We start from the raw sequence: 20750 nt of genomic DNA, 5'->3' as shown, positions 1-20750 counted from the left end.
TGTAATAGAATTTAATCGCTTGGCAGTTATCTGCTCCACGACGAAAATAAACACCAAACAACAATGCTCACCACACAAAAGCTATCAGGCTACTAATGGGAAGGATCGCAGATAACAAAAATGAAAAACCATGGCTACCAACACTCAAATTCGTCATTACTTTCCGGACACCTGACATCAAAGTCTGTCGATATCGATTGTAGTAAGTAAAGAGATATTAGGTCTACAACATTGCTTCCGCCGTTTTGCAGTAGACGGCATTAGTGGAAAGTAGTATGTAAGTCGTAGATCGTGTCATACAATAAGCTTAGGCATTTTAGAACATAACGCCATCAGAATATTAGTCGATTTTTGATTGCATCTTAAAGTTATTCTCGGCTGAGTATGTCAACTTAACGAGCCCAATTCTCGTCATCTGTGGGAGGTTGAAATTTTCTGCTTTGATATGAAGAAACCTGCTGCTGAGGTTCATAAAAAGCTGCGTAAGACCTATGATGAGACGCCTGATAGTGACAGAACTTTGCAGAAAATGGTTTCCACGATTCAAGAACGGTGATTTTGACGTTGAAGACCGGCATGGTTGTGGAAGAGAGAAAGCTTTCGACCACAGAACAACGATATACATGAAAAGGTGATTTTGCAACATGACAGTGCTCGACCCCATGTCGCAAAATCCGCCTAAACATACCTGGAAAAGTTGCAATGGGAAGTCCTACCCCACCCGCCGTATTCTCCAGACATTGCTCCCTTTGACTAACAACTTTTTAGTTCAATGGCACACGACCTGGCTGCCCAGCGCCTCCTGTCATGAACAATTGCAAAATTGGATCGATGCATGGATCTTCTCGAAACACGCCCAATGCTTCCGCCGCGGTATTCGTATGCTGCCCTAAAGATGGGAGGAAGTAGTGGCCAGCAGTGGCCAGTACTTTGAAACGTAAATTTTTTGTAAGATGCTCACAATAAAGCCTCGAACTTTGAGAAAAAACGGCGGAAGCAAAGTTACGGAAATGCCGTGTGGCTAGGGCCTCCTGTCGGATACACCGTTCGCCGGGTGCAAGTCTTTCGAGTTGATGCCACTGCGGCGACTTGCGTGTCGATGAGGATGAAATGATGGTGATAAGGACAACACAATACCCAATCCCTGAGCGGAGAAAATCTCTGACCCAGCCGAGAATCGAACCCGGACCGATAGGTATGACATTCCGTCGCGCTGACCACTCAGCTATACCAGGGGTGGACGGAAGCAAAGTTGTAGCCCCAGTATTTATTCGTTCTTAGCTTTAGAAATTTTTTACGAAATAAAACATCACTACTTCCGACTTCTCAACATGAGATTTGCAATCATTTTGTATCTCCATTAGTAGTACAATTTTCTTATCGCTGGCTGGTTCCACAGTAAGATGATTTAGAAAGTAAGGAAGTACTTAACTTCATAACATTTATAAAGTGGAGTTACAGCAAGCTAATGCATATAATAATAATGATTACTTACAATTACTTACAATTCTTTATGTAACGATTTTATGAAAACCTAATGAAAAGCTTTTTAAAACCCTTATCGCCTACTGCCCGCCATGAATGCCCACTAGTGAGCTTTGGGGATCAGGTTGACGAACACTAGTGTAGAGCAAGAGTCAGCTGGGGCTCTGGGTGGCATTCTGTGGTGTTCAAAGATGATTCTCGCATCTGTTTGCGGCGGACAGGTAACAGCCAACGTTTCCGTAAATGACCCTATGAAAGACGATAGGAACCAACCATTTTCGAGAGTCGTACATCTCCGACACCTGGAATCTTGACATGGAGATGGCAATAGGACTTGTAACACTACAACCCAGTGTCTCAAGTATTTTTCAGCTACTTCATACCATGAGCTTAAAAACATTTTTATAACTAAATGTATTCATGAATTTTGTCACCAAATAGTGTTTAGCTAGTTAATTAGTTTCATGTTCGGTAGATCACTTTGCAAGATAAATCGTAATGATGTAAAGCGAGTCATGTTACATTCACATCGCAAATTAATTTGTGACTGGTTACATGCTGAAAATTTAATAGGCTTTTTAAAATTAGTTTTTCATGTACAGATGTGCGTTAGTAATGCCTAGTCACTGCCTTTTACACGTTACTTTAAAAGGAATTCTTCTACGAAAGACGTTGCCAAGGACAAACTTATTAAGATTGTTCTCAAATTATACTTTGCTTTCTGTCAGACATTTTATACCACTGGGTAGGTGGTCAAAAAGTTTTTTCGCAGCATTGTGCACCTCTTTTTGCGCAAAAAACATTAATGAGAGTAATTAAAGTCATTTTTCCTTCTGGTATTGTAATTACTTACATTATTGTTTCTTTTGAACTGTAGTGTATTATTTATAAAAGACTTAATGGAGCAATATATATTTTGTGAAAGAGTTCTCAGAACCCTTAACTCCTTTAACAGATGTTGACAAGGTCATCGTGCGTGAGCACCTCCTATTATTCTTTCACCACGTTTCTAAGCAACGAAGACTTTCTTTCTTGAAGATGAGTTCTCCCAAAACGTTATTCCACATGACATTTTAAGCAACGAAGACTTTCTTGTTTGAAGATGATTTATCCCAAAACGTTATTCCACATGACATTACTGAATGAGAACATGGAAAATATGTCAGCTTACTGAATTCTTTCCCCAAGATTTACAATGATTCTATGAGGTGCATTCAAGTTCTAAATCCTCCGATTTTTTTCTCCGGACTGGAAAGAGATAGAAACATGCGCATTGTTTTAAAATGAGGCCGCGTTCATTGTCAATACATCCCAGAGATGACAGCACCGTATGGCAGATGGAATTTTACCGCCAGCAGCGAGAATGAGAACTGTTTTAAATACTTAAAACGGCGACGTTTTCCTTACTTGAACAGCATGCAATCATTCGTTTTCTGAATTTGCGTGGTGTGAAACCAATTGAATTTCATCGACAGTTGAAGGAGACATGTGGTGATGGAGTTATGGATGTGTTGAAAGTGCGTTCGTGGGTGCGACAGTTTAATGAAGGCAGAACATCGTGTGACAACAAACCGAAACAACCTCGGGCTCGCACAAGCCGGTCTGGCGACATGATCGAGAAAGTGGAGAGAATTGTTTTGGGGGATCGCCGAATGACTGTTGAACAGATCGCCTCCAGAGTTGGCATTTCTGGGGTTCTGTGCACACAATCCTGCATGACGACCTGAAAATGCGAATAGTGTTATCCAGGTGGGTGCCACGAATGCTGATGGACGACCACATGGCTGCCCGTGTGGCATATTGCCAAGCAATGTTGACGCGCAATGACAGCATGAATGGGACTTTCTTTTCGTCGGTTGTGACAATGGATGAGATGTGGATACCATTTTTCAATCCAGAAACAAAGCGCCAGTCAGATCAATGGAAGCACACAGATTCACTGCCACCAAAAAAATTTCGGGTAACCGCCAGTGCTGAAAAAATGATGGTGCCCATGTTCTGGGACAGCGAGGGCGTAATCCTTACCCATTGCGTTCCAAAGGGCACTATGGTAACAGGTGCATCCTACGAAAATGTTTTGAAGAACAAATTCCTTCCTGCACTGCAACAAAAACGTCCGGGAAGGGCTGCGCGTGTGCTGTTTCACCAAGACAACGCACCCGCACATCGAGCTAACTTTACGCAACAGTTTCTTCGTGATAACAACTTGGAAGTGATTCCTCATGCTCCCTACTCACATGACATGGCTCCTAGTGACTTTTGGCTTTTTCCAACAATGAAAGACACTCTCCGTGGCCGCACATTCACCAGCCGTGCTGCTATTGCCTCAGCGATTTTCCAGTGGTCAAAACAGACGCCTAAAGTAGCCTTCGCCGCTGCCATGGAATCACAGCGTCAGCGTTGTAAAAAATGTGTGCGTCTGCAGGGCGATTACGTCGAGAAGTAACGCCAGTTTCATCGATTTCGGGTGAGTAATTAATTAGAAAAAAAATCGGAGGCCTTAGAACTTGAATGCACCTCGTAAATGCACATGTGGCTGAACTCAGTTGTTTTAGGTATTCAAAAATGTGCTTTTCCCAGTTTAATTTCTCATCAATATGGACATCTAAGAACTTAGAAGTTTCAACCTTATTTATTACTTCCTCACGATGTGTTACACTTAACCCACAGACATGCAAAACTGAATGTGCTGTGCCTCTTTGAAGCAGGGGCGAAATCATTCGCATGAAACCAGTCAACAATACTTTTAAAAGCATCGTTTATCATTTCTTCTGTTTCTGTACGCGTGCTTGGACTGATTACAATACTAGCGTAATCTGCAGAAAGAACTAATTATGCCTGCTGAATGGAGGATTACTTACGTATATGAATGTCAACCGTTCACTTTTCTTAAAGAGGAGTTTAACAATTGCATATTTCGCTCCTTGGAAAGCTGGCTTGAGTTAATGATGCGTTACATATGTCAGATAAAACTGGGCTTATTATATGGGAACAAATCTTTGGTACTCTATTGAAAACACCGTCAAAACCAGATGCGGTTTTATTTTTGGAAGACCCAACGGTACTGACCGGCCGCCGTGTCATCCTCAGCCCACAGGCGTCACTGAATGCGGATATGGATTGGCATGTGGTCAGCACACCGCTCTCCCGGCAGTATGTCAGTTTACGAGGCCGGAGCCGCTACTTCTCAATCAAGTGGCTCCTCAGTTTGCCTCACAAGGGCTGAGTGCACCCCGCTTTGCCAACGGCGCTTGGCAGACCGGATGGTCAGCCATCCAAGTGCGAGCCCATCCCGACAGTGCTTAACTTCGGTGATCTGACGGGAACCGGTGTTACCACTGCGGCAAGGCCGTTGGGCTATGAGGCGATGCTCGGCCATTTTCCGTCATTCTTGTTAACTCCCTACGTATAGTAAATATGCTGGCTGGACTGCTTTGCAACCCTCGACTAGTTTTTTCTGCTTATTTCATGCTATTTTTTACACCCATCCTCACCAACGCTAGACGGTTCCTGTCAGTCAGTCCACGACGTCTCCCTGGTCTTGGTTTAGATGTGATTCTTCTTTCACGCTTTCACTCCACAGTCATATCACCAACAGTCGAGCAGCAAGGCTTCAGAAGGACTGAAATGTCCCTGGTGGATCCGTTTCTCAGGTGAAATCCAATGACCCGTCCACGTCTGAAGTCACTGAGCTATCCTAACCGAACCATTCTGCTCATACTGTTTCTCTGCTGTGACAACACAGTTCTTTCCGCGTCCTTTTATGCTGGTGGATCCGTGACTCACGATATCTAGTGGTCAGTTTCACATATATACAGGTGATAAGACTGAGTGTGATTACGTAGGCGTAATAAATCTTGAAAGTCTCTTCAGGTTTGCTGCCGGATCCTAAAATCAACTTGACTCGGTATTTCGGCGATCCAACTGGTCTCTATCTTCAGGAAAATGCTGCTTCTGCTGATGAGTCCCGCTGAGAACTGACGCCAGACTCACTCACTCACTCACTCACTGTTTATCTCTGGGGTCATCTGCCAGGTGTGAGGGCAGGGTAAGCAGCGTGGCTGCTGTTCCTGCATGGACCTCTCTTTTGTATTTGTTGGCCTAACTGCTTGGATTGTCCTCAGGATTGTCTCGACGGCATAATACGCCTAAGAAATCCGGATTTTGGGCCATGAATTGGTACGTTCTCTCATCGGTGGGGTTCTCTCCGAGCTCCAGGAATTTCTGGTATGCTGGATGCTGTTGCACTTCCGGACGCACTTTCCCAGCCACTGCGCCCCGTTCTGAGACCACAAAGATGTGTTCCCAGTCCGTGGGCGTGAAGACGGGGTGCTGGTTGATGATGGTCAGGTCCTTCCTCGATACCAGTCCTCTAAGAGCCTTGTTGTTCTTCACTGGTCCGTAGGGCTGGTGCGGAAGGGCCGGTTTCGTCCTGTCGGGTGGAGTAAATGGATGGGGGTTGTCCAGGTGCGGGTATGTCCCGTCACGAAGAGACGCGGCGACCTTCTGCAGCACAGGCTGCACGCTGTACTCCGTAGGGAGCGGCAGGCATTCAGTCTCTGCCGCAGCAAGTGGGTGCGTCTCCTCGTCATGTGCCCGCGGCTCGACCTCCCCGTCAGGAGGGAGAGCAGGCTGCTCCACTTCTATGTCCATGGGTGCCTCTACGCCGCCCGTCACGTCAACTGGCGGCGCGGGTGGCTCCGTCTGGGTGGAGGAGACTGCAAACCGACGTCCTATATAGGCCACCATTCAGTACACGGCGCATGCGCCGCCCATCACGGATTCCGCCCTCCAAGACAGGGAGGTGGCGCAGAACTTAGTGGATCACTGCTGGTAACGATATATCGCACTCAGGGCCGCACCGAAGAGCGTTCAATTTTGATGCGAGATAATACCGGATTCCATGTCTTGCTAACAGGAAACCTGTCTCTGTTGATTAAATTATCCGCCAACCTAATTTCAATCGCCTCCTTATAGACAGAGTTCCAAAAACCGGAAATGTTGGCAACTACCACAGTTTCATAAAATTTCATACTGTGTCCCTCATTTAAGCAGTGTTCTGCTACTGTCGATTTTTCCGGCTGTTGTAGCCTCGTATGACGGCGATGTTCCACACACCTGTCATATACTCTGCGAATCGAACGGCCAATATAAGCTTTCCCACATTGAACGGAATTTTGTACACACCAGTTGGATCGCCGAAATATCGAGTCAAGTTGATTTTAGGATCAGGCAGCAACCCCGAAGAAACTTTCAAGATAAGACAGAGTATTCACTAAATTAGTACGTTGTTTTGAAGTACTGATCACTGTTTCAGCAAGTAAAATACGGGTGATAATGACCCAGGACATTCATGCTCGGTACATCGTGCGTATTTCATGTGCAGCACAGCTGTCTATGAATGTTTTATGGGAACATAACATTTCTATGACAGGTACTTAATTTTCTGATGGTATCGATTGATCTAAGGGACTGTAAAGTTTTTTCGTAATCACTCTTATTATTTTATACTTTACGCAGATGCATAGGTGCAAAGTTCATCATCGATGTGTTACTTTTTGCCAGGATACCGTTATTGGCGTAATTATGGGGTAGTACAATTGATTGTGAGCACCGCTGCTTGATGAACAATTTAGATCAGAATTAGAGAGTAATTGAGGGCGATCTTGGCGTGACCGTATGGCCGCTGACTAAATACAGTTCTGATAACGGGCCAGGAACAGAAAGCAGTTCAGGAGAGCAGTCCGCGCTGGAATCAGATGGAGGGTTTGGAGGAGGAAATTATTAACGACGTAAATTAATGAAGCAATTGAAGAAAACTGACCTTCGACCACCGGGATGGTGTAATCATACCTAGTCTTTTTTTTTATGAAACCAACACTGCAAGGACATTAAGTGACTTACGGAAAACACAAAGGTCCTAAATCAGAGTGATCGGACTGGGATTCGAAGCTTGCACCTTTCGGAAACGAGTCGTCTTAACCTGTGAGTCAAAAAGTTGGAAGCATATGGAAGTAGATGAAATGGTTGTTCACCTTTGTATGAAACAGAATGTGTTTTACTTGAACGCCATCTGAATCTTACTTTATGCCACAATGACATTCATGATGGAATCCTCATAAAGTGCTGTCCATCCCCGAAGGAGGTAGCTCATAAATTTCTTTTTTGACAGATGCTCGAGTACTGCTCTTCTGTCTGGGATGTTTAGGAGGACTGATACAGGAAACAGAAGGTCCAAAGCACAGCAGCGCATTTCGTCGCGTGTTTCTCATACAGTAGCATACTATCTTTCAAGGAAGCTCTGATATCTTCCTTGCTTCGGCCATGCTACGAAACCTCGCTTCCGCAATTGGAGAACTCCTTTGTTGCTGCCACGATTGAATCTTTTCCAATTTTGACATTAAACATCTCGTTCCCATTAAAATACCTTTTATAACAGCTACGAACCACTAGGCTGATAACATGTTTTAACGTTTCTTGCCATTACCAATTCCGAACATTAGAGGGCTGCATTCTATTCCATTACGTATTTGCTACAATTGTCAATGTATCGATATTAGTATCTTTTTCAACATGTATTTGAAGCCTAATCTAAGTCTACTTCGTAGCGTCTGAGTGTGCTATCAAATACTTGGTATCGAAGTACAAATTGTGGATAACTAGCTCGAAATATTGAAAGCACGCACTACAATGATACTTAAATCAAAGCCATGTTTCGCCCCGTGTGGAAATGAAAATATTCGTAAACAGAAGGGACATTGGTAATGTAAATATGCGGACCATACAATTAACCATTGCACGGGCTGTGTTTTCGATTCCGGCCCATAGTGACATTACGATGTCCTATTTCCGATGATGGTGTTCAGTAGGTAATCACCTTCAGCATGTTTTGGTCCAGCAGATTCCGACTAATTTCTAGTCAATTATTATTTAGGTCTTGTGAAAGCATCCATAGAACCCACCTCGCACTCATTTTGCGATAGCCAAGGTTGCATAACATCTTGTCTATGGCACTGCAGCCGACGTTCAGCTCTGCCCACAATTCTTTAGTCGTAATTCGCCGATGATCACGAATAGGCTGATGGTTAGGGATGACAGCAAGCAGGGTAGACCGAGGCGTGACTTATCACATGCATCATTTTCCCAGTTACTGAAACGTGGTACGCACCGACTCACATTCGCACACCTACTGCATCGTCTCCATTCACGTTTAGCAAAGATCAGATGAATTTCAGTTGGCACTTTTTGCTCAGCATAGAGAAATTCAGTGGCGAATTTCTGTGTTGTTCGCATCTCAGGCAACGAAATAAACAGAACACTAGCGGGAGATTAGGGAAAGGTATAATGATGGGAATTTTCATGACGTCATAAACTTGAAATCGACGTCCGCTGTGTTAGTTGCCCCAAAGCATTAGCTTCTGGCTGTTCTGGTAGAAGTGTTTTGAAGGGAAATGCCAGCTTGCGTCATTTCCGAGTGCACTAATCATCCTGATTAAAGTGTAAGAAATAAAATACATTTCAATCGTAAATTGACTAGCTCCAGCGATATTTTCTTTTATATGCATGCATTTTTGTATCACTGTTTACTCTTACTGTAGCGCTTTTATTTCTGTGATTTGACTTAAGATTTCCTACGAGTCCAACTCTAAAAGCTCTCTGGGGGAACGCTGTGGAAAGGAGACGGAGATTTTAAAGGAGTGAAGATTACAATAAACTTTAAAGTTTACTTAGCTTGTTATGTTGAGATGGCTCCAGATCTTCTTGTCTAGGGGTCTGATTCTTGAAGCTGAAAATGTAACATCAGGTCCTCATGGTTGGTTTGAACTAAATAAATCGGAAGACTGTTGTTGCAGATTTTTTCCACTGATTTTCTCACATTTTAGTTTATCATACAATATTTTGATTTTTCACATTAACAAAACTGCAATTACAACATTCGCACCAATTATACAAAAATATGTTCGATCACATCAGAGACAAGGTTACAACACCCACACTCTGCGGAAATAACAATAATCCAAAGAGCTTACACTTTTTCTTAACAAATGGATTCCTACTAGTTTTCGTTACATTATTAAATTCGATAATTTTTTCATAAATGAATCCAGAAATAAACATAGCAAATGGTACAGGATTGCGTAATTAATAATAGAAATTTTAAGTGTGCAAATAATTCATAATTTCAAATGTTTCTAAAAGAATTAATTTTAACTGTATATCCGGAACTAGTGATTATGGATTATAGCATCGAAACTGAAACATTTTATAAAGTAATTCCTTTTCATACATTTTAGCTTGAAATATAACATACAGTGTATAAAATTATATAAAAGTTTTCAGAAAAGCACCTGAGATAATAGTGATCTATCCAAAATTGGAAATATATTACTGTTGTTGAGGACACGTACTGCTAGAGGGGGATGTCTCGTTACAACACGACAGAAATTAAGGACAAGAAGTCGTAAACAAGAGTCTGCTAATGTCCTGGAGCACCTAACACGGCTGTGCCGGCTTCAAAGCAACGTACAGTGTAAGCTTGTGACGCTATCTCCCCTTATGTATGTATGGCTGTATCACAGTCTGTGGCTGTACCGGCCCAAGAGGTAGACAATACGCCGACAAGCTTCGGCATGTTTTTTAGCGCTCCCTGAGGTGCCACACTGTAGTATTAACCGTTATGTTTTCTGTGATAATTCTTCAATTGTTCCGAAAATGACGGAGTTCGAATTTGCTTTTGTTAATCACACAAAATCTGAATTTGCTTTAGATAGCGTGGCTGTCGTGTATTCAGCCTGCAAATATAGGCGCATATCTGGACGAAAAATTGAACACTGATGTATACATGTTTTCTGTAACTATGTTGCATTTTGTGTATAAGAAGTTGATATGTTTGTGTACTTGTGTAACAAAGCTTGTTTCCTCAAAGTTATCATTGCCATACACCTTAAGCCACACTATATCCTCAGAAATTTGTGAAAATAGAGAATCTTGACAATCACTTCCAGTGCACTTTGTAACATTTATAAAACTTCAGCAGAATAGGATCACAATTTTTTATGGCGATTGAAAACTTCGTTGCTGGATGGAAGCTATGATGAGTTATGTCTTTTTTGTAAAAATGTTCAAAAGTTGTTAATTCATTTTTTGACAGTTGTGATAGGAATTACTAAATAATTGAATTTGCTTTTTTCTGTCAATTTTTAAATGAAATATACTTTCAGATTAGAACAGTGAATTGACCTTCCACTTAACATCTAACAAGCCAAATTGGTAGTTTCTGCAGACGACAATGTTATAATAAATACTATTTGAGAGAAATCAACAGAAAATTTGGTAAATGATATTGTCCAAAGAATTATTAAATGATTCTCCGAAACTTGACTCAATTCTTTACAACAAATATAATCCTACCAACAATTGTGTTGTTGTTCCTGCCTACTCGTCGAATATGGGGTGCGTAGGAAACCTGCTTTCTCGGATCACTAGACAATTCAAGCAAATCGTATAGTTCCGAGCAGTGTAAACAGTGACTGTCTCCGGAGCATCACTGTTGTAGCCGGCCGGTGTGGCCGAGCGGTTCTAGGCGCTACAGTCTGGAACCGCGCGACCGCTACGGTCGCAGGTTCGAATCCTGCCTGGGGCATGGATGTGTGTGACGTCCTTAGGTTAGTTAGGTTTAAGTAGTTCTAAGTTCTAGGGGACTGGTGACCTCAGTAGTTAAGTCCCATAGTGCTCAGAGCCATTTGAACCATCACTGTTGTCGCCAGATAGATTTTTTTCATAAGTACTTGATTCTCAAAACTAAGTTTCCAGTGCGTCTTCATATTTTCGCGGCGCAAAGACTGTTCCATAAAATTTCGGGCGTGCAGCCGCACGAATTCAACTTCTTCTGATATTTCGGCTGAACACCGTCCAGCCGTCTTCAGAGTGAGACGAGGCGACTGACGCTCCAGCACTTGCTCCGTCCTTTTAAACCCGCGGACCGAACCACTGCGCACGCGGCCTCTTTGCTTTTCTCGGCTATTTGGAATGCAAGTTGTCTCACCTCCTTCACAGTCAAATCAAACATGTGCTACAGCAATAGTTTCTGGTGTTGTACCAGTTCACGCTCTAGTGCGGTGTTGAGAGTTGGATGGAATCTACACGGTCCTTTCTGAATACCGTTGAAGACTTTGTTCGTTCTGGTTTGTCTTTTAAGCGTAGCCTGGGAATTCCGAATTCTCTAGACGCCTGCAGCCATCCCATCTCGCCGCTGGTAACAGCATCTGTAGGCCTGGATCACCAATTTAGTATTGGAGGGAAGCGTGGAGCGTAAAAAATCGTAGAAGATGGAGAAGGATGTAGGTTGCAGTAGTTATTCGGAGATTAAGAGGCTTGCACAGGACTGAGTAGCATGGAGAGCTGCATCAAACCAATCTCTGGACTGAAGACCACAGCAACAACAGCCTGTTTCATCTACACTGCATACCATAACTGACTTGACGATTTCCATACATTATTGCTTGCCATCTGAAAGGGGAAATTCACATCCCTATATCTGGTCTACGTAAATTCATTGCATTTGAGAATCAGCGACATGTATCAATTCATGATTAGTGTTTCGTTTAATCACACAAAACAGAACCAGAGTCCACATCGGGGTAAAATAACACAGTATGTTATTTTACCCTGATACATGGTATGTCATTGTAGCCTGAAATACCTTTGATTCTTTCGAGAAACGTTCAACATCTGCGTGCTCCAGCAGATCCTTCTGTCTTTCGAAACGTAGCTAAAACTATGCTTTACAAGATAACTTACACTTTTCTCAAACATGTAATTACCTAAAAATACTAATGAATGAATACATGTGAATAAAAGTAAAAAATTGGAGGCTTACCTATAAATTTTTCGTTCACAGAAATCTGGCAGCTCGTCGCCATAAACTTAGGAACAGGGTCGCCGATCGACCTTTCTATACAGCTTATTGGAGGTGACAGTAGTCACAACTGGTTTCGACCATAGACTTGCTACGTCATTTCACCCATGTATGTCATTATAGTATGACTTCCCCCACTTATCCTGTAAACTGACCCGTTTCACATGATTTCGATCAAAGAATTGTTCAAAGTATCTACGTAACATGTAACTAACTAACCAACTAACTAGCTAACTAAACTCACAGGGCAAAGAAATGGTTACCCCAGCGAGCACGCACAGATGAATCGTTAACTCTTTAAAGATGGGCAGCGATAGAGTCATGTGCTCAATCTTGTCCGCACTGCCTCCACTTGAGCACAAGGCAGTAACTGTCAATGAGATATTTCTGTTTCAAGCGGACGTTATCCGTAAACATGAGTAAATGTAACGACGTGACAGAGTAGCAAAATGGGGAAATCGTGTTTCGCCGTGCCGATGGCCATAAGGTGTGCGAAGTGGCTGGATTTGTTGATGTTTCACGCGGACCTTATAACACAAACAGAGTTACTAAACACAAACTTCCGAAATTCCTTCGCCAAAGAAGACGCTAAATATTCAAGAATTCGAATCAAGAACAGCTGCGAACTTGAGTAGCTTAGAAGCAGATATCCTCGGAATAGTGAAATAATTTAAATCACATAATTAAAAGGAAGTCTCCCCGGCCAGACGGCATACCAATCAGGTTCCTTTCAGAGTATGCTCATGCAATATCTCCATACCTAACAATCATATACAACCGCTCGCTCGACGAAAGATCCATACCCAAAGACTGGAAACTTGCACACGTCACAGCAATATTCACGAAAGGTAGCATTAGTAATCTACTAAATTAGAGGCCTATATCATTCACATCGATATGCAGCAGGATTTTGGAACATATATTTTGTTCGAAAATTATGAATCACTTCGAACGGCTATTGACGTACAGTCAACACGGATTTTAGAAAACATCGTTCTTGTGAAACACAACTAGCTCTTTACTCACATGAAGCGTTGAATGCTATTGACAAGAGATTTCAAGTTGATTCCGTAATTCTAGATTTCCAGAAGACCTTTGGCACTGTATCACACAAGCGACTTGCAGTGAAATTGCACGCATATAGAATACCGTCTCAGTTATATGACTGGATTCGTGATTTCCTGTCAAGGAAGTCACAGTTTGTAGTAACTGACGGAAAGTCATCGCGTAAAACAGAGGTGAAATACGGCGTTCCCCAAGTTAGTGTTATAGGTCCTCTGCCGGCCGCGGTGTCCGTGTGGTTCTAGGCGCTGCAGTCCGAAACAGCGGGACTGCTACGGTCGCAGGTTCAAATCCTGCCTCGGGCATGGATGTGTGTGATGTCCTTAGGTTAGTTAGGTTTAAGTAGTTCTACGTTCTAGGGGACTGATGACCTAAGATGTTAAGTCCCATAGTGCTCAGAGCTATTTGAACCATAGGTCCTCTGCTGTTGCTTATCTATATAAATGATTTAGGACACAATCTGAGCAGCCGTCTTAGGTTGTTTTCAGATGCCGATGTCGTTTATCGTTTGGTAATGTCGTCAGAAGATCAAACAAATTGCAAAACCACTTAGAAAATCTGTATGGTGCGAAAATTGGCAACTGACCCTAAATAACGAAAAGTGTGAGGTTATCCACATGAGTGCTAAAAGGAATCCATTGAACTCCGGTTACATGATAAATTAGTCAAATCCAAAGGTCGTAAATTCATCTAAAACCTACGAATTACAATTACGATTTACTTAAATTGGAAAGAACACACAGAAAATGTTGTGGCACGGTAAACCAAAGGCTGCGTTTTATTGGCAGAACATGTCAAAAATGTAACAAATCTACTTAATAGACTGCCTACACTATGCCTGTCTGTCCTCTTTCGGAGCACTGCGCGCAGTTTGGGATCCTTACCAGGTAGGATTAACGGAGTTCATCATTAAAGTTCAAAGAAGGGCAGCACGTTTTGTACTATCGAGAAATAGACGAGAGAATGTCATTGACATGATGCAGAAATTGGCTGTGGACACCATCAAAACAAAGGCGTTCTTCCTCGCGGTGGAATCTTCTCACGAAATTTCAATCACCAATTTTCTCCTCCGAATGCGAACATATTCTGTTAACGCCCACCTACATAGGGAAAAACGACCCTCATAATAAAATAAGAGAAAACAGAGCTCGCACGGAAAGATGTAGGTGTTCGTATTTTCCGCTTGATGTTCGAGATTGGGATAATAGGGAATTATTGTGAAAGTGGTTCGACGAACCATCTTCCAGGCGCTTAAGTTTGATTTGTAGAGTATCCATATAGATGTAGATGTACTCGTAGATATGTCTACAAGCAGTGGTGACATGTGGCCACTAAACATGGCATCAGAATTGTGGTCAGAAAAAGATCCTGACTGAGAGAGACCAGAGAATCAAAATCGTTTCCAAAACCTACAGGAATTGCTGCATGCAATGAATGAAGGTGCATCCCAAACAGTTAGCGACAGAACACTGCGACTGAAATTGCATGCAAAGAATTTAAGGAGTCGGTCACCCCGGAAGAAACCGTTCCTCAGCCAGGCATATAAAGACGACGGAAAAGTTCATTGAGCTCAAAGAATATGAGACTGGCTTTGTGAACACTCCCCCACCTTATTACATCTCGACTGACCTGCAAAATCACCTGACTTGAACGCCGTACAAAAAAATCTATGGGACATATTGGAACAGCGGGTAAAATGTCGACATCGCCATCCCCACGATTTGGTATAAGTTCGCAATCAAATCCTCGGTGAGTAGCCTAACCGGAATGCGACGTACCTGCGCAACATTGTGGTGGACTCACGTTTGCCAAACCCCAAGTCCAGAGGCGGAGTTACTCGATATAAGTAATGCTTTTGAAACGTCCCCTTAGAACAATTTATACACGACTGTGCTTAAACTGACATACAATATTTTTAGCGCAACGCAATCTGATGTCAACAGCGAGGTTAATGGCCTCTTTTTTTCTCCACCTAATGGCTTTCTTTTCTCAGATGACTACCTCTCAGCTGGGTGCCCACGACGCATTACATGCAGGTGGTCACTTAACTTTCTTACGGAAATATTTACTACAGCAGTTTCCGCTACAGTGACAGTGTCATATAAAAATATTTCACAGGTCAAGAATTTGCGTTACAAATATGTAGAAACAAAATGCTATTGATATAACAATGTCCAAAAAACTTTCGTCGGCATTGTAATACATTCACGCATTTACATACACATTTCATAACTCTTAAAAGTACGATTCTTGGTTTCCAACAACCTTTTTCACAAATTAGAGTGCCTAACCACTACTCATATTCCTTACCTTATTCGTCGACACTTCTTCAATATTTCATCATAACAGATACATAGCGTAATCAAATAACTCATATAGCATTAGCCTATTAATCATAAACATACCTCAGCAGCATAATACACATCATCATCGTACTAATAACATCATAACACCTCAGTCAAATCTCAAAATCGTCGTAGCTTCCTCCAATAATTAAAAAACATTCTCTGCTCATGTCAAAAGTGTCATCTGCCTCAAACGTACTTTAAAAATCGTGTTCCCATACCAAATATATCATTCAAAGCTCTCATAATATCACAATGGGTCCGAAAAAATATGAACAGTTCACAAAGTACAGACAAAATACAATTTCGTAAGTGTGAAGTTATCCAGCTGTGTAATTGCGTAAACATGTGTCACTGACGTAGTAAAAAAATTTGTCTCTCTCAGTTAAATGATTCGATAGCTGTGTAATTATGTGTTAGAGGAATATGGTACCGATGTGTAAAGTTGTATAAGCAAATACCATATTGGCTAGAGCTCCTTGTGCTTGCCAGACACATGGTACACAAAGTATGCGTGTTCCCCCCTGAGGATTATTGTAATTATACCCTCAGGTGTTACAAATTACAGCAATGGAATGAAATGTATCACGGATAACTTTTGTATCATTGTACTTAAAATATATTTAAAAATAAATATTTTAAGTACAAAATTACTCACTGAAATGCGTGTCCTGTAGCGCTAAATGTGCATCTTGTTGTAAGATAATCTCTGTGGAAGTGTCGTAGTTATTTTCCTCTGAAAGCTAAGTTCTGCAGAAGCCAATGTACTTACCTCATGATAAACAAAAGTGAAATGCTTTGCGTAGAGATATCTTAGTTATTACGCTTATTGTTGTGATGATGAAAGTACTGTGCTGTAACGTATTGTTGTGCTACGGAAAAGGCTGTCTCCTTGTAGCTATACCACAAAAGTTATTACTAAAACATGTTTTACTTTCCAGAATAATTCAGAAAAACTGTGCAGATATAAAACAGAAACACCGCAAAAGCAACATTGTAAATTGTCACTCATTAGTAGCGTCGTGATATAATCGTGTAGCTGTCACATAAACTAACCACTGTGTCATCTGGTATCTCTCAGAAAGTACTTTAATTCAGAATGTATTTTCAAGTAAACCAAAATGTTGCATTAAAATCTCATTAGCAGTATCAGTATATGTCCTAAGTATGTGAGCCTTATAGTCGTTACGTAATCGTGCAACTAACAAGCAAGAATGTACACACACAATAACACTGTGTCGTCTGTTCGCAATAACAATGCATTCATAATTTCTGTTTGAATAAGTTCTCTTGGTTCTTGACTGGATATTTAACTTTAAACATTGTTGCATGGTAACAGTTTCTAAAGCATACTAGTAACGTGAAGTGAAACGTTTTATGGCAAAGACAAAGTTAAAAAGCAGATTATCTTTCAATAAACGGTTTTACATGTGAAATGTGGTGTAAACCTTTACTCTTCCTAGTACGCAGAGTTTCAACTTCAACGCAATTATCATGTGGTATACGTCGGATTCTGTAAGGTCCATTGTAAACTAGAAAGAATTTGTGACTCAAGTGTTTCTTCTTATGTGACAATGAATGAGCTTTAATGAGAACTTTCTGACCAATATATAATTTCTTTGTATTTGCTTTACCGTGTAGTTTTCTCCTTTTGTCTGCTGCAGATTTTATATTTTTAAGATCCAAATCAATTATGTCTTTGTGTCGAAGTTTACGTGTATTCGGGAAAGGTACAAGCTCTCTGATTCTGTTCGGTGGTTCTTCATTCTTCAGTACAAGAGTAGGTGGTAAAGCAGTGGAATCATGAGGCATTTCGTTCAGCACATTTTGAAATAAGTGTAAATATCTGTCCCAATGCTGATGCTTTCTGTGACAGTAAAGTCTGCAAAGCTTATTGATTTCTTTCATAATCCGTTCAGACGGGTTACAATGAGGTGAGTACAATGAAATAAAAACAGGTTTGATTTTATGATTCCGAAGCATGCGTGACCAAACAGCAGATCTGAATTGCGGTCCATTATCTGAAATGACTTTACTGACGTGTGCAACTTCACGTAAGAAATTTTTAACAAAGGCGTTGGATACAGACCGTCCAGTGGCATTACGTAACGGTGTGAAAGAAACAAATTTTGAAGTAAGTTCAACAGCGACTAGAACGTACGAAAATCCATTCGATGTTCTGACAAGGGGTCCCAAGAGATCAACAGCAGCAAATTCTTTTAATTTAGAAGGAATAATAGGAAACAACGGAGCACGATGTGAGATAGTAGATGGTTTCGCCTTTTGACAAAGTTTACAAATAGACAAGACTCTTCGAATTCGCTTTTCCATATTGTTGAAATAACAAGTCGTTCGAAGAATATGATAACATTTTCGTGGACCAAAATGTGCGTAGCTGAAATGAATATACCAAATGAGCTTATTAACAAAATCGTCTGGAATGCAAAGTACCCATAGATTGTCATCAACAGTGCAGCGTTTGAAGAGTATGTTGATTCTAACCAGGTAATAATGCCGAATCTGAGTGTGTGTCTTTTCATGCCATTTACTTTTGATGTCTTTCCAAATCGGATCTTTATCTTGTTCATGAGCAATGTCCTTTAAAGATGTGGTGATGAAGTTTTCAAAGGCGACTTTCTGAATGTAAAGAATACTGAAATTTTTCTCGAGGTTGCCTTCTGTGTTACTTTTCTCAAGCCCAGCCGGTGCGTGTGACAGTGCGTCCGCAACAATGTTCTCCTTGCCGGGAATGTAGACTACTGTGAAGCGGAATTCTTGCAGAAACAATGCCCAACGTTTTAACCTGTCATGATTTAATTTTGAAGACATAAGAAATTGTAATGCACGATGATCACTGTATACTTTTACGTGCTTACCAGAAAGAAAGAAACGGAATTTGTTAAATGCCCAAACGATAGCTAAAGCTTCTAATTCAGTAACGGAATAATTTTTTTCAGATTTTGTTAGCACTCGGCTAGCAAAAGCAATGGTTTTCTGAACAGTAGTGTCATTTTCTATGGCTTCTTGAAATAAGTGGGCACCAAGACCGACTTTAGAAGAATCCGTGCTAAGGCAGAAATGTTGTGACAGATCTGGATGAGCTAGTATTGGCGCGTGAAGTAACGCTTCTTTCAAAGAATTGAATTCCAACTGTGCTTGTTCGTCCCAGTTCCAAATAGTATTTTTTCCAGTGAGAGAACAAAATTTTGGTGTAACTAGAATTTGCATATTCAGAAAACGACGGTAAAAATTTACGAGACCTAGAAAACTGCGGCCTTGTCTTTTTGTGGATGGAACTGGAATGGCTCTGATTGCTTCTAACTTTTCAGGATCCGGCTGAATGCCTTCAGAAGAAATAATATGTCCCAAAAACTTCACCTTTGACCTACCGAATTCAGACTTTTCCAAGTTAACTGTAATTCCAGATTCTGCAAAAATACGTAACAAACTGTTGAGGATGCGGTTATGTTGTTCCCATGAAGCTTCTGCTATTGGAATATCGTCCACATATAAGGTGATGTGACGTTTTAAGAACTCAGGTAATATAGAATTTAACCCGCGAATGAATGCTGCCGAAGAAATGTTCAAACCAAAAGGAAGTTTCCGAAACTGATAACAAACGCCGAAACAAAGGAAAGCTGTGTATTTTCTGCATTCTGGATGAAGTTCGATCTGATAAAAGCTGGATCTGAGATCAATGGAAGACAACACTTTTACACCATTAAAATTTTGAAGAAGTTCTTCCATCGTCTGCGGCCTGTCTGTTTCAGGAATAATGATAGTATTGATTTGTCTCGAATCTAAGACAAGCCTGATCGATCCATTTTTCTTCTCAACAACATGTAACGGATTGTTGTATGAGCTTACTGCAAGCTCAATAATGCCCTCGTCAAGCATAGATTGTATTTCTGTTCTAACACGGTCCCTATAATGTGCTGGAATTACGTATGGCCTGACACAAAATTTAGTATGCTCACGAACACGAAATTGGTATTGAAATCCCTTGATTGTTCCTGTTTTGTGAGTAAAAACTGTGGAATGTGCTTGTAAAATCTCAAAAAGGTCCTACCTATCAGTGTCATTACAATTCTCAATTGTTTGAATTTTATTCTGAATTAACTCATTAATTTCAAATATGCCGTCGATATCATCCCTGTCAGTACTTGCAGAGTGATTGTTAGTGTCTAGTTCCGTAGAAAATTCCGAACTGTTGTCTAACAGAACGTAAAGCCGATTAATTTCCTCATCATGGTTTGAGAGCCAGTCTTCAAATTTCAAAGCTATTGACTTACCTTCTTTCTCTAAACTTATTTCAGCATCGTGAAAGCTTAAGATTGCTTTGTATTCATTCAAAAAGTCTACTCCCAGTATAATTTCCGTCGACAATAATGGAACAATAAGAAAGTTCATAGAGAAGCTGTGGCTTTGTGCAAAAGAATTCTAAATTGGTTTGTTGGCGTACATCTACACTTTTTCCAAAGACTGCACCTTGTAATTTAATCTTACGTAACGGAAGTGTGGGGCAATCGTTCGATTTGTTGCATTTGCTAAAAGCTGTTTCACTAATTACTGAAATGGGACTGCCAGAGTCAAGTACTGCCGTAAATTTTACGTCATTTACAGTAATGTGAATCACAGGATATGCAATGTTGTTATGTTTTACATCGTGTTCCTGGAGTAAGACGTCCCTAATGTCTTCCATTTTTACGTAATTACTAGCTACGGCAGCTGTGTCGTCAGTTTCATAAGTACGTCTTGTGGCTGCCAGCGGTGTGAGTCATTGCCTATTGTCTCTTTGTTGGCGCGCGTCGTTATTGGGATTTGGAGACCTAACTTCTACAAATTCACCATGACGAGAATCCCGCCAGTTCTGATGCAGTTCAGGTCTGTCGTTACGATCATATCGTCTGTCGTCATGTCGGTAGATTCCATAGTTTCTT

This window comes from Schistocerca cancellata, chromosome 3 (genome assembly GCF_023864275.1).
Source record: "Schistocerca cancellata isolate TAMUIC-IGC-003103 chromosome 3, iqSchCanc2.1, whole genome shotgun sequence".
Lineage (NCBI taxonomy): Eukaryota > Metazoa > Arthropoda > Insecta > Orthoptera > Acrididae > Schistocerca > Schistocerca cancellata.
The sequence above is the reverse complement of the archived record's forward strand: the minus strand, read 5'-3'. Positions refer to the sequence as shown.